The sequence below is a fragment of the Epargyreus clarus genome, unplaced genomic scaffold, assembly GCF_041222505.1.
Source record: "Epargyreus clarus isolate Ecla_fem2 unplaced genomic scaffold, WU_Ecla_fem_2.2 ptg000029l, whole genome shotgun sequence".
Taxonomy (NCBI): Eukaryota; Metazoa; Arthropoda; class Insecta; order Lepidoptera; family Hesperiidae; genus Epargyreus; species Epargyreus clarus.
The window spans coordinates 1,695,012-1,707,274 of record NW_027332235.1 but is presented as its reverse complement, the minus strand read 5'-3'; the positions used below and the strand labels follow the sequence as shown (position 1 = coordinate 1,707,274).

At 36.1% G+C, this 12,263-nt stretch overlaps 1 protein-coding gene and 1 long non-coding RNA gene across 3 annotated transcripts in view; both read left to right on the top strand.

The window, feature by feature from the left end:
• LOC140754493 (uncharacterized) overlaps positions 1-12,263 on the top strand; it is a 360,255-nt gene that overhangs the window by 207,119 nt on the left and 140,873 nt on the right. The window lies entirely within an intron of this gene.
• On the top strand, positions 9,828-10,984 carry LOC140754508 (uncharacterized). The gene is made up of 2 exons (XR_012103675.1): positions 9,828-10,037; positions 10,304-10,984. It is a non-coding gene; the product is annotated as an uncharacterized LOC140754508 (long non-coding RNA).

Below are 12,263 nucleotides of genomic sequence, written 5' to 3'. Positions count from 1 at the left end.
TTTTGGGGGCGAAATAAAAATGAACGCAACTGGTTAAAAATAATTACCTGAAAAGGAAATTAGCCTATGTCTCTCCTATAATTTAGACGAATCCAACGAAATCTTGTAATTATGTTAAAAATCGTCCAGCCGTAGTGTAGCCGTGGTGTAGGCATTCCAAAGAACGAGACATACTTACCTAAAATCGTCCAGCCGTACCGTGTAGGCATGTCAAAGAACGAGACATATTTAATTATATACGCTCGAAAAACATTACCCTCTGCAGTCGGGTAAATACAATTATGGTTTTTATGGTTTAAGAAACTTTATTCTCATTAAGAATTACAAGAGATTCAGTTACATGAGAACATACATATTTGGTATTTATTCTAAATTACAATTTAGGTACAGTAGCATTACCATGAGTTGGCATAGAAACGCCACTATAGAAATGGTAAATAGAAAACTATTGTCATTTTGCTAGTGAATAACATAACTACTATCGTTACGGTATTTCTTGACAACGTCTGTCAAATTAATGACTCATGGGACCGAATTTGTATAGCAATAGATCACAATGACATTCGCTAGCGATTTGATTTCGATAGGTTTTTTACGTATCGAGTTACGTCACTACGGATTTTAGTTCTACGAGTAACCACCAGAGGCGCTGTACAATTTTTCATACATTTATTTTACGCAGTCGCTAGCGAGTAATACTTTTGTAAACTTATGGTAGTCCTACAGTTCAGCGTACACATTTATTATACTTATACATTTTCTCGTAACTAGTATTAATACATTTCTTATTAAATGCACACAGATTTAACATTATTCTAATAATTAATAATTATTATTATTTGGTGGTAGAACCCTTTGTGGTTCGACTCCGGCGGCACCACCGCCACACCTATTTTTGCCTAATAACAGCAGTGTTAGGCGTTGCTGTGTTCCGGTTTGAAGGGTGTGGTAAGGGAGACAGACTTTTCCGAGGCGTTCCAGCTTAGTCCTCAGGGGTAGCGGCGCATCTGTGGCCGACCTCAGGTAGGAATATCTAATCCGATCTGGGGTTGTTTACAGATGTCCATGGGCGGCAGGAGCCACTTACCATCAGGTGGACTGCATGCTCGTCTGCTACTCTTATATTATAAAAAAAAAAAACAATGTACGAGTAATACGGTACAAGTGACAAAAGCTAAAGAGTTTTGTTAATATTGTATTGTACGCATCAGACGGTTAGTAATGATCAGTGTTTTATTAAAAAAAAACATGAAAGTTTCTACCACGTTTCACGTCTATATTTGTTACATAAACGTAAATAAAATTCTACTTGAGTTTGCGAAAGGCCTTCACGAGCGTGTGGTTTCAACAAAGCCTTTTAATTAACTTTATGTTAAATATATAAAATTCGATTTAATATCTCAGTATATTGAAAAAGTTTTGAATTCCATCTCATTTAAAAATCGTTTATTTTCAATTAAATTTTCAATTCGCTTACAGAGTTGTCTTATGATAAGAGATAAGCGAGAAACGATAATCTTTTGGCGCTTACATACATATAAATTTATTGATTTTTGTAAGTAAAAAGAGTAGTAAGTATGTAGATTATTATATTTTTCAGTATGTATTTTTAAAAATAAATCCCTCTTTTAGGGAAAAAGAACTATGCCAATTGCCCAAAGCTCTGGTGTCTCAGACAACTTTTATCGTATTGGTTTTGTTTTTTTATACTTTAATCTATTTATATGTTTTTTTTTTTAGTTATTTTTATATAACCACCTCTTTTAAATATACATATGCTTTAGAAATAAAGATTGATATGTATACTTCTACATACAAAATCTATTATTTGACCTTCTCTTCATAGGTACGGTGGCGCGTGTTATGAAAAGGTCATACTGGACGACATCAATCAAATTAATTGTTATAATTAGTCACACTGTAACGTTACTAACGTTACTGTATACTTTTTAATTTTATAATATTCACTGAATAATCTGTTCTAAATATTTTGCCATGAGAAAAAACCAGAACAGCAATAAAAAATATATATTTTACTATATTATTTATTTCTTATTGTAGTATTTTTTAGCCTTCAGTTAATTGTCTTAAGGCGGTTGCGATATTCTATGTTAGAATTTGTTTTTATGTTTTAAGTAAATGGAAAGCATGAGAGTAATTTTAAACTCTTTTAATTTTTATCTCTTTCCGTTACTTATTGAAGGTGAAACAAGTGTCTTATTGAATACCATAAGTTAATTCCAAATTGATTCGCGCGTCAACTTCAAACGATTGTGTATTGAAGACAAACATTGCTGAATTCAGATATCCCGTTCAGCTGAAATAACTGAAGGGAAGTTCCCCAAATTACATAATAGCAACGCATCTGCCAGTTCTCACGTAGGACTATCGTGTCACAGCAATGAGCCATGAGCCAAATACAGTATCTAAGAGCAAGACATGTTTTGCTACCTTTGAAGACTAATTTGGAATGCTTCGTGTAATATCTCCCTTACCACGCTTAAAGGCGCAAATCAGCAGCGCTTAACACTGCTGTTGTTAGGCTTAGAAGTTGCTAGGTTCCGAAATAAGTGTAGTGATGGTGCCTTTGACAAACGACAAAGAGGTATAACCACCTTCAATTTTCTATAGTGTCCATTCTATGTCTATTACAGCTCTTATTTTCTTGGAAATATAATTGAAAATTATTTAGCTCGATATTCTATCTTAAAATAATTCAGTCATTTAGCATAATAGTCTTATTAAATGGTCATGTTTAAATCAAATTAATTGCTCATTCCATCGCTATCAGCTTTCGCTGCTTCAATGAGTTTTGACAGAGTCACAACTTGATAGCTGATAATATTTACCCGTTAAATTAATTCTTTAATATAACTTTGGTGGAAGTAACTCTTAGAAGACCAATGACATTTTGACGCCCTTTATAAAGTTACAATCAACGATTTGTATAAATTTACAAATTCAAATATTTTTACGATGGTGTTACGGAATAATAAAATACATGTAGTAGGTACATACAATTAAACTTGAAGAATATTTTAACAAATTATATAATATTAATTAGGTCTACTAATTTAATTCGTTTTAGTGTATGTATTTGTATGTAGAAACATTATAAAAAAAACCCTTTTTGCCAGACTACTTGAATATACTTATCATTCTTGTAAATCGTAAACGACAAAACAAGTATTCGCGTAACAAAAGATAAAAGGGAAATACAAATGACCGCAAAATTATAGTATAGGTCAATTTAAAAAATTACAATGATATCAAAAAATACATTAAAAAAATAAAATATTACAACCGCCAGGTAATACACAATTATTCATTGTCAGTTCGGATTATACAAAGCGAGTACGTACGAGACACTTACAGCGTTTTGCCACGTAGTAGACAGTCGACATAAGCCGTCCAGTTGGTAAAGCTACAATATTCCTTGTGTCGCTTGAGGCTGCGGATTATCTTAGTATACTATACGATACATCAGGTTTATAAGGTAAAGTCATGGCGTGTTTCAGACTAGACTCAACTTAGACGGGTCTCAGAAGAAATGACATGGCCGCATTTACTATAAAGTTGTATATTTAAAAATATTTATTACCATTAAAACACAGTACTTACGTCAAATTAAAACTTACACATGTGTTATTATAATGTAACTTTTATGATTAGAAAGGTAGTGAAAGACAACACAAATGCACACACACCGTTCGATTTTTTTATTAATTATTCATTAAATATGCAACAAAATGCGAAACGAAATGCGACATGCAAAGTAAAATATAATATTGGAGAGGTAAATGAATAAGCGATAGTGTTAACATTACAATGAAATCAAAAATATATCAGAAATAAAACTAACAGGTACTATACAATTATTCATTGTCAGTTCGGATTATACAAAGCGAGTACGTACGAGACACTTACAGCGTTCTGCCACGTAGCAGTCAGCCGACATAAGCCGTCCAGTTGGTAAATCTACAATATTCCGTGTGTCCCTTGAGGCTGCGGATTATCTTAGAACAGCAGGCCTATACGATAAAGTCGTGCTTCAGACCAGACCCGACTTACGCATCTCCGATATTACGAGTAAGTTGGGTGACCAAATGGAAAATCAACGGGAAATCGTTATTTACCTTTTAAGTAAGTCACATGTTTGTTACAAGATAAAGTTATTTATCGCGTGAAAAAAGATGTTTCTGTTTAGAGATGGAAATATAGTAATTAATATATTTGGACTATGGTTCAACGGTAAACAGTGGTAGCCTTTTTTTTTGTTTACGAGTGGAGCGGTGGGAACAGCAGTGGGAGTGGGAGCGGCACGGGGTTATGTGGGATTCTTACCGCACTAAAACCCCCCCGGTGGCCGTCTTTGGCGCTGCGTAGAGGACTCCGGGATCTCCAGAGGAACGCAACCGGAGTCCTCTTAGCGCATTGCCACATCGGGCTCTGCCCAGGTGAGCGTGACGCTCGCCACACCGTCTGGTGTGCACAACGGTATGCGACCACACATACCGCCGTCCTTCCCGGGGTCGCTGTCCGGGCGGTTCGAGCTCCAACTCTCACTACCCGCAACCCCGGAAGCCCCTTTTAGTCGCCTCTTAGGACAGGCAGGAGATACCGTAGCCCTATTCTGGTCCCGGAACTACAGGGACCCCGCGCCAAACAGTGATAGCCTAGTAATCATTTTTGTATTATTTCGAGGTATGCGGTTGAAATCCCAACCACTTAATTTTTTAAGTTATGTGCGTATAAGAAGTTATTATTAGTTATGCTTAACGGCGAAGGGTGTCGCGAGAACGTATTGTTTATAGACATGTTGTTATATGTACGAGACCTTGAGAGGTCTTTGAAAAACGTTTGACGGTATGTGAAGTATACCAATTCACACTTAGGGAACGAGATAGACTAGGTAGGCCCGACAGATCTTTTTTAGAGGAAATCCGTGGTTGGGCATTGCCAGTGCTAGCTCTATTGCTAGTGAGTTAATAACGGGTTATTGCATGTATGAATGAATAACCGGATAAAATAATGAATCACACGAGGAATCGAGGAAAACATGTTGCGTTGAAATTAATTGGAAGTAAAGCAATTAAATAAATTAACACTTCACGCTCAGAGTAACTTCTTGTATGGTGCGTGGAAATATCATTTAATTGTTTTGTATACCAAATATCTGTATCTGTTTTGTATTTTATTTCAAAAAAGTAACTGATAGAAAAATGTATTAAAACAGTTATGTATTATCTACGCTCAATATTTATTAATAGATTCTAATGTTTTGCGTACCAAAGATCAAAATTGAATAATTTTCGCCTACTAGAAATAGTCAAACTTCGATTATTGGTAACGGATGTTAGTGACTAAGTAGTTTTATAATTTATGTATCTATTTAATAGTCGCAAATTACAGATTTTTTAATTAACTTAAACACGATCGGGAGCCAACTTGCCATTGAAGTTAAAATGAGTGATTAAACTATCATCTAATAATATCAATATTTCAATGAATAGTCAAGTACTTTATATACAAGATAATCGAGAGTATTTTCCGTATGATTCACTTTTACAATAGTATATCTAGCCAACAGATTTCGCTTCGAAGTTATATCTAATCCAACGTCGGTCGTATAATCCATAGGCGCAGGGGACAGAGAATATTGTATCTGTCCCAAAGCTCGGGCTCAGCGTCGGAACACACTGACATCTGGGCACTGGCCGTTTTGTTGTACATATTGAGGATTGAGATAACAATTTACAGTGCTCGCAACAGCTTTTTTCGTTATATCTTAAAATAAAGTCGTTTTGGTAATACTACGTATAACATTTAAATAAATTTTGATTAGTTTTGATTAATTGTATATTTAAATTACAGCTTCCTCGTACTTGTAAAGGTTTGCCCATTGTTTGTTGGTAAAATTCCAAAACAAAAATATCAAGTTAAGTGACAGTGCTTTTAGGAAATTGTCTCGATTATTTATTCAGTTTCAGAAATGTTTCTATAATATTTTTACAAAATTGTTTTGTGTTGCTAAATTTTTCAAAAGACACAAGTTTTGATAACAATGTGCCGTTAAATATAATTATTAATTTCTTTACATAGGTATAGAACCAATTTCCAAATCCTTTGTTCTAATCCAATGTCCATCATATAATCCATAGGTGCAGGACATAGAATATTGTAACTGTCCCGAAGCTTTGGCTCAGCATCGGAACACACTGACATCTGAGCACACAGTGTCGTGTTGGATTATTACGGACTGAACCGCGATTCTGTACAGCATCAGTTGTTTTGATAACGCTACGAACTACTAGTACTACCACGCTACTACACTACTACTACGCTACGCTACTACGAGTACTACTATTACGCTAACAATAATAATAAAATTTAAGAGATAAAGATTCCACTCCAAAATCTTTTGTAGTGGATCCTTTGTAGTAATCCAACGTCCATCGTATAATCCATAGGCGCTGGACATAGAATATTGTAACTGTCCCGAAGCTTTGGCTCAGCATTTGAACACACTTACATCTGAGCACAGAGTGTCGTGTTGGATTATTACGGATATGTACCGAGATTCTGTTCTGTATCGATTAAACCGAGTATTTGTTACATGTTAAAAATTTCAAATATTTTTGATATACTTTTTCGAGTCATTCCAGCTTTATCCTCAGGGGCAGCGGCGCATCTGTAGTCGACCTCGGCTAGGAATATAATCTTATTTGGGTTGAATAGATTTCTATGGGCGGCAGTGGCCACTTACCATCAAGTGGCCTGCGTCCTCGTCTGATACCCTAATATTATTAAAAAAATTAACATGGAAATAAACTTAATTAAATACATATAAACAAACTAGTGGTGCCCGCGGCTTCGCCCGCATTTTAAAGGTATAATATGACATACATAAAACAGAAAATTTGTACCCTCATTAGAATGACAGTGGTGCCATCTGTCGGTCTTACCAACTCCTAAACCTTCGTGGGCTCTTGGACAACAACTTTGCAAAAGATCATCACTTGATCAAATGCATAGTTTCCGATTTTATAAAATGTATATAGACAAATATTCATTTTTATATAAATAAATAGATGGATGATCGACTATGATCGACATGGATAAGTAAAGTAACTGTAGGTAAATTATGAAAAAATCGAATTTCGATCTTCTGGGTTGAAAGATCGATTCACTGAATCGATCCATTACTGAAGATCGATTAAAATAATCGATTTTTTGGTTCAAAACATCGATTCTCCGATTAATCGATCTCAGATCGCCATCCCATCCGTAGTTCCCGTGGGATTTCCGGGATAAAAACTATCCCATGTCCTTTCTCGGGTCTCAGACTATCTTTCTACAAAATTCCATTCAAATCGGTTCAGTGGTTTAGCCATGAAGAAGAGACAGACTGACAGAGTTACTTCCACATTTATAATATTAGTAAGGATTAGTAAGGAAGTAAGGATTTGCTGATGGATTTGCTGACATAATTTGTTTGATCCTGATAACCTTTTTTTTTCGCTATCCTCGAAAAAGATCGAAAATAGAATCGAATCGATTTATTGCACTTCGATTCGAATCGATTCAAAAATCGATCTTTTTCGGAAAGAATCGCCACCCCTAATATAATCCCAATAAATCTATATAAACAAATATAATGTTGCAACCGTCTCCGATTGCAACAATTTAAATTTTTAAACTCATGGTTATTTAGAGTATGCCAAAAGACCCACAAACGTAGGTAGGATCCATTACTGGAGCCCGATTAAAAAAAATCGCCTTTTTTTGGTCAAAAAGATCGATTCTCTGATCTAAGATCGCTATCTGGGATAAAAACTATCCTATGTCCATTCTAGGGTCTCAGACTATCTTTGTACAGAATTTCATTAAAATCGGTTCAGTGGTCTAGGCGTGAAGAAGAGACAACCAGACAGACAGAGTTACTTTCGCATTTATAATATTAGTAAGGATATCGATTAAAATAATCGTCTTTTTGGTCCAAAATATCGATTCTCCGATTAATCGATCTTAGATCGCCAACCCTAGTTCCCGTGGGATTTCCGGGATAAAAACTATCCTATGTCCGTTCTCGGGTCTCAGACTATCTTTGTACAAAATTTCATTAAAATCGGTTCAGTGGTTTAGGCGTGAAGAAAAGACAACCAGACAGACAGACAGACAGACAGAGTTACTTTCGGATTTATAATATTAGTAAGGATAACGGTGTCTACACTCATAGCGCCGCACTGTATTGTGTCGTAGGTGTCATATACACACACAAAGACAAATATATAAACACCCAGATGCAGAATAGAAATTTAAATTTAACATTAAGATATCTGTCTAGCTGGGAATGGAACCCGGAACGCAGAACATGTCACACCGCTTTGATGACCGCTTCGTCACGTGGGTCGTCTCTACTTATTTGGATTCTAATAAGTCTATTTTCAATTACCTTTTTTTAATTATTTTGTAATATTACCTGCACCACATTTATCATTGAAGTTTGTCAAGATTTACCTTTTACGGAATAACCTACAAAAAGTTCTACAACCTTTTCTTAGCATACTATTACTCTACCAATATTCCTATACTCTTTACCGATACTCCCAAGATTATCTTTAAGAATTAACATTACATTACATTACAATGTAATGTAAGTACTAACCTAACCTAACCTACAAAAATTCTACAATATCTTCTTACCATTCTACCAATATTCCTACTTTCTCTGCTGATATTCCCAAGATTATCTTTTACATTTTAGTTGCTCTTAATGTAAGTAGCAACCTAATTTATAGCCGCATCGAAACCTTCCTCGTCATGGAGGCAATTTCCTCGCATACGTCGAGTACACTATTCGGAGCGACACATAATGAACGACCAACCTTATTCGTTTATTCTGTGGAGTTTATCTAGTATATATATATATATACATATATATAGGATATGTATATGTTACAGGTGAATGTATTGGAGTTAGTGTTTTATCACATTTGTTATTATGTTCATTGAAAAGTCGTATTCAGGCATACATATTCATTGCAGCTTTTTGTAGATTTCGATTTAGTTTCGTAATTTCGTTTTTGTAAGATTGTTTTGATCAATAAAATAGACCAGCAAATATTGTTTGTCCCACTCCTGGGTATAAGTATTTTTCTATTTTCTGGAGAGTACCACTATACTGGTTGTATCACTATTCACACCCGACGTTACATAACTTTCATCAGGTTGATCTATAAAACTCTATGCTGCACTGTTAACTACTTTATCGACAACTCATTGCTATGCCAATACTTCTGCTGAGTACGGGTTTACATTTCCGAGAATTCACACACTTTGAGAACTTTTAGAAGTCTCAGGGGTGGAGATATCCCTACACTGTTTTGCTATACCATTACACAATTAATTTCTAATAGGTACGATTAATTATAACTAAAAAAATCAGAGGTACGTGTCTACGATTCGAACTTCGGATCCCGCGATCGAAAGCCCAGTTTTCGCTAGGCTTCTACCTATTAGACGGTAGTTATGTAGTTATTAAGGCTTCGCACATAACTACACAACGATACTAATCGAAGTGCGTGCGAAACTACCGCGTCACGGAACTAATTTCCTCAGACCGACCGATACTCTATTTGGAGCAATACGTAATCAGGACCTAGCCTAGCCTTAAGAGGTTAGGTATTCTTAATACATTAGGAGCTCTTCGTTATCTTATATGGATATACTTAATTAAAATGCTATTAATTTTTTATAACATGTCAGCGCATCTGTGGCTATACTCAGAAGTATGATATCACCTGGTAGATGCAAATGTCTATAGCCCTTTACACCCGAGATGATATGAGCGTGAGTTTCACTTTAAAAAAAATCCCACGTGATAGCTTCTTATTTTTCGAAACGCAACCGATGCCGATCGATCGTGAGGAGAGTATCGCACGTGATACCGGCTAAGTGAGCGGGGTGCAGGCGGTCAGTTGTGCTAGGGACTCGTCCAAAGATGGCAGATTTTTTCGACCCGCGCACTGTCACAGGTATATAATTATTTTTGGTATTAAATGTTTAGTATCTATCATTAATTATAGCTAATTTGAAAGCTAAAAGAACACTAAATACGTGGAATTTAGTAGTTTATTTGATTAACTTGCAATTTAGATACAATTAGGTTGCAAATTTCAACTGTTACGATCGTGTGCCTACGGTTGTTGGTGCAGAATAACGTTTGATGAAAATGCTTTTATTGCTATTACCAGTTATGTGTAAGTTTCGTCAATATCAATTTTGTTTGTTTCAATTTTAGGGGTACATTTAAATGATGATCAGATTTTGCCAGTGCGGGGTGAGGAGAAATGTATCGGACATTGAAGATCTTCATGAAAGTGAAGAGCTTCAACCAAATAGATTAGAAGAGTTTCAATTTGAAGAATTGTGCCCTGAAACAGATCCAGAAGCACATGCAGACCCCCAAATAGAAACTGACCTAGAATTGGATCTGGAACTTGAGCCTGAACCTCAACCATCTACTTTAAAATCATCCCTAGAAATTTCTCCCCGCCGAGCATCTTCACGTCCAACACATCGAAAAAAAGCTAGGAAAAGAATACGTTTTCTGTCTTGAAAACGTCTATACATCCCTACCAACATCTCCAGTAAAGTTTCCAAAGAAATATTTTTCTTAATATTTTAATTATGAGGCTCTTGATATGTAACCAGATGCACAAATTTATATTATCTAAGAAGAACCGGTCGAAAACTTAATTTAATTGCAATAGATATGGCTAAAGTTTTCTCCATCTGCATTATCATTGGATGTATTCCCTAGCTAAGAATACCTACGCCTTGGAGACCTGGATTGAAGACGGAGGCAATAACGGAAGAAAGAAGAATGTTGATTTTCATAGAATTACGTAGTTTAGGTTTCATTGTCAAGACAGATTTTTTATAAAGACTAATGAAAATAAAGACAGTGATGTTAAATATCTCCAAATTGTTTAAATTTTGTAATATTTTTTGATAAAAATCTAATTTTTTTTGCAATTTTCACGATCGTGAGTGTGACAGTTCCCACCGGAGACTCACGATCGTGCGGGTCGATTTCTGGATTAAGTATAAACTCTGGATTTTTTTTCGTATTTTTTGTGGATTCCTTAAGCTATATAAAAAGCCGTAATAAACGTTTTGAATCGGAAATTGCGAAAAAAAATCTTCGGGTGTAAAGGGATAGGCGGCTACCCATTTAAGTAAGGTGGATTGATACTCAAAATTTTTAGAGTAAATATGTAACAAGCGATCATGCAGTCCACATGATTCTACGTAGTCACTGCCGCCCATGGACATTTGTAAAGCCCGCTCCACGTTCTTGCGAGAATCTCGCGAGAACGCGAGAAAAATCCATTTCGAATAGGCTCCATATTCTCGTTTCTCGTGCTTTTTTCGCGTTCTCGCGAGATTCTCGCGAGAATGTGGAGCGAGCTTAATAAAATCCAAGAGTGAGAGTAGATCCTTCTGAGATCGACCAAAGACGGGCCACCCTTGAGGACTAAGTTGACCTTTGTGTCTATTTATTACGGTTCAAGAGATCCCTGTGAGAGATAGACTGACAGCGAAGGCCCCTAATACTTTTACCACGTTTTTATCCTTTGGGTACGGAACTCTAAAAACGGAGCATAGATAACTTAAGCGTACTCAAACATTATCTGTGTCACGTACTACTGCGGTAGAGAGCTCCTTCTATACTATATACTTCTAGCTAGCTGTGTTTTCTTAGCATATTCTTAGGGGAACTTAACGGGACTTACGACTGATCTTGTAGAAGATTTTGTTTTTCGTCTGCAATACTACTCTTTTTTTATAATATACGAGTAGCAGACATGTAGTCCACTTGATAGTAAGTGGCTACTGCCGCCCATGGGCATCTGTAATCAACCCCGAATGGATTAGATATTTATACCTGAGGTCGACCACAGATGCGCCGCTACCCCTGAGGACTAATCTGGACCGCCTCGGAAAAGTATGTCTCCTTGATCACACCCTTCAAACCAGAACACAGCAGCAGTTAGCGCGTCTGTTATGAAGTAGAAATAGGTATGGCGGTGGTGCCGCTGGAGTCGACCACATAGGGTTCTATCACCTTAAGCCTCTCTACCAATTACTATACCAATCAGACTGGAGTGAGAGCTGACTGTGTTCTGGTTTCGTGTGAATAGCTAGATGTCGCCACTTCTTTTGCGTCATAAGACATACATCCAATCTGATTTTCG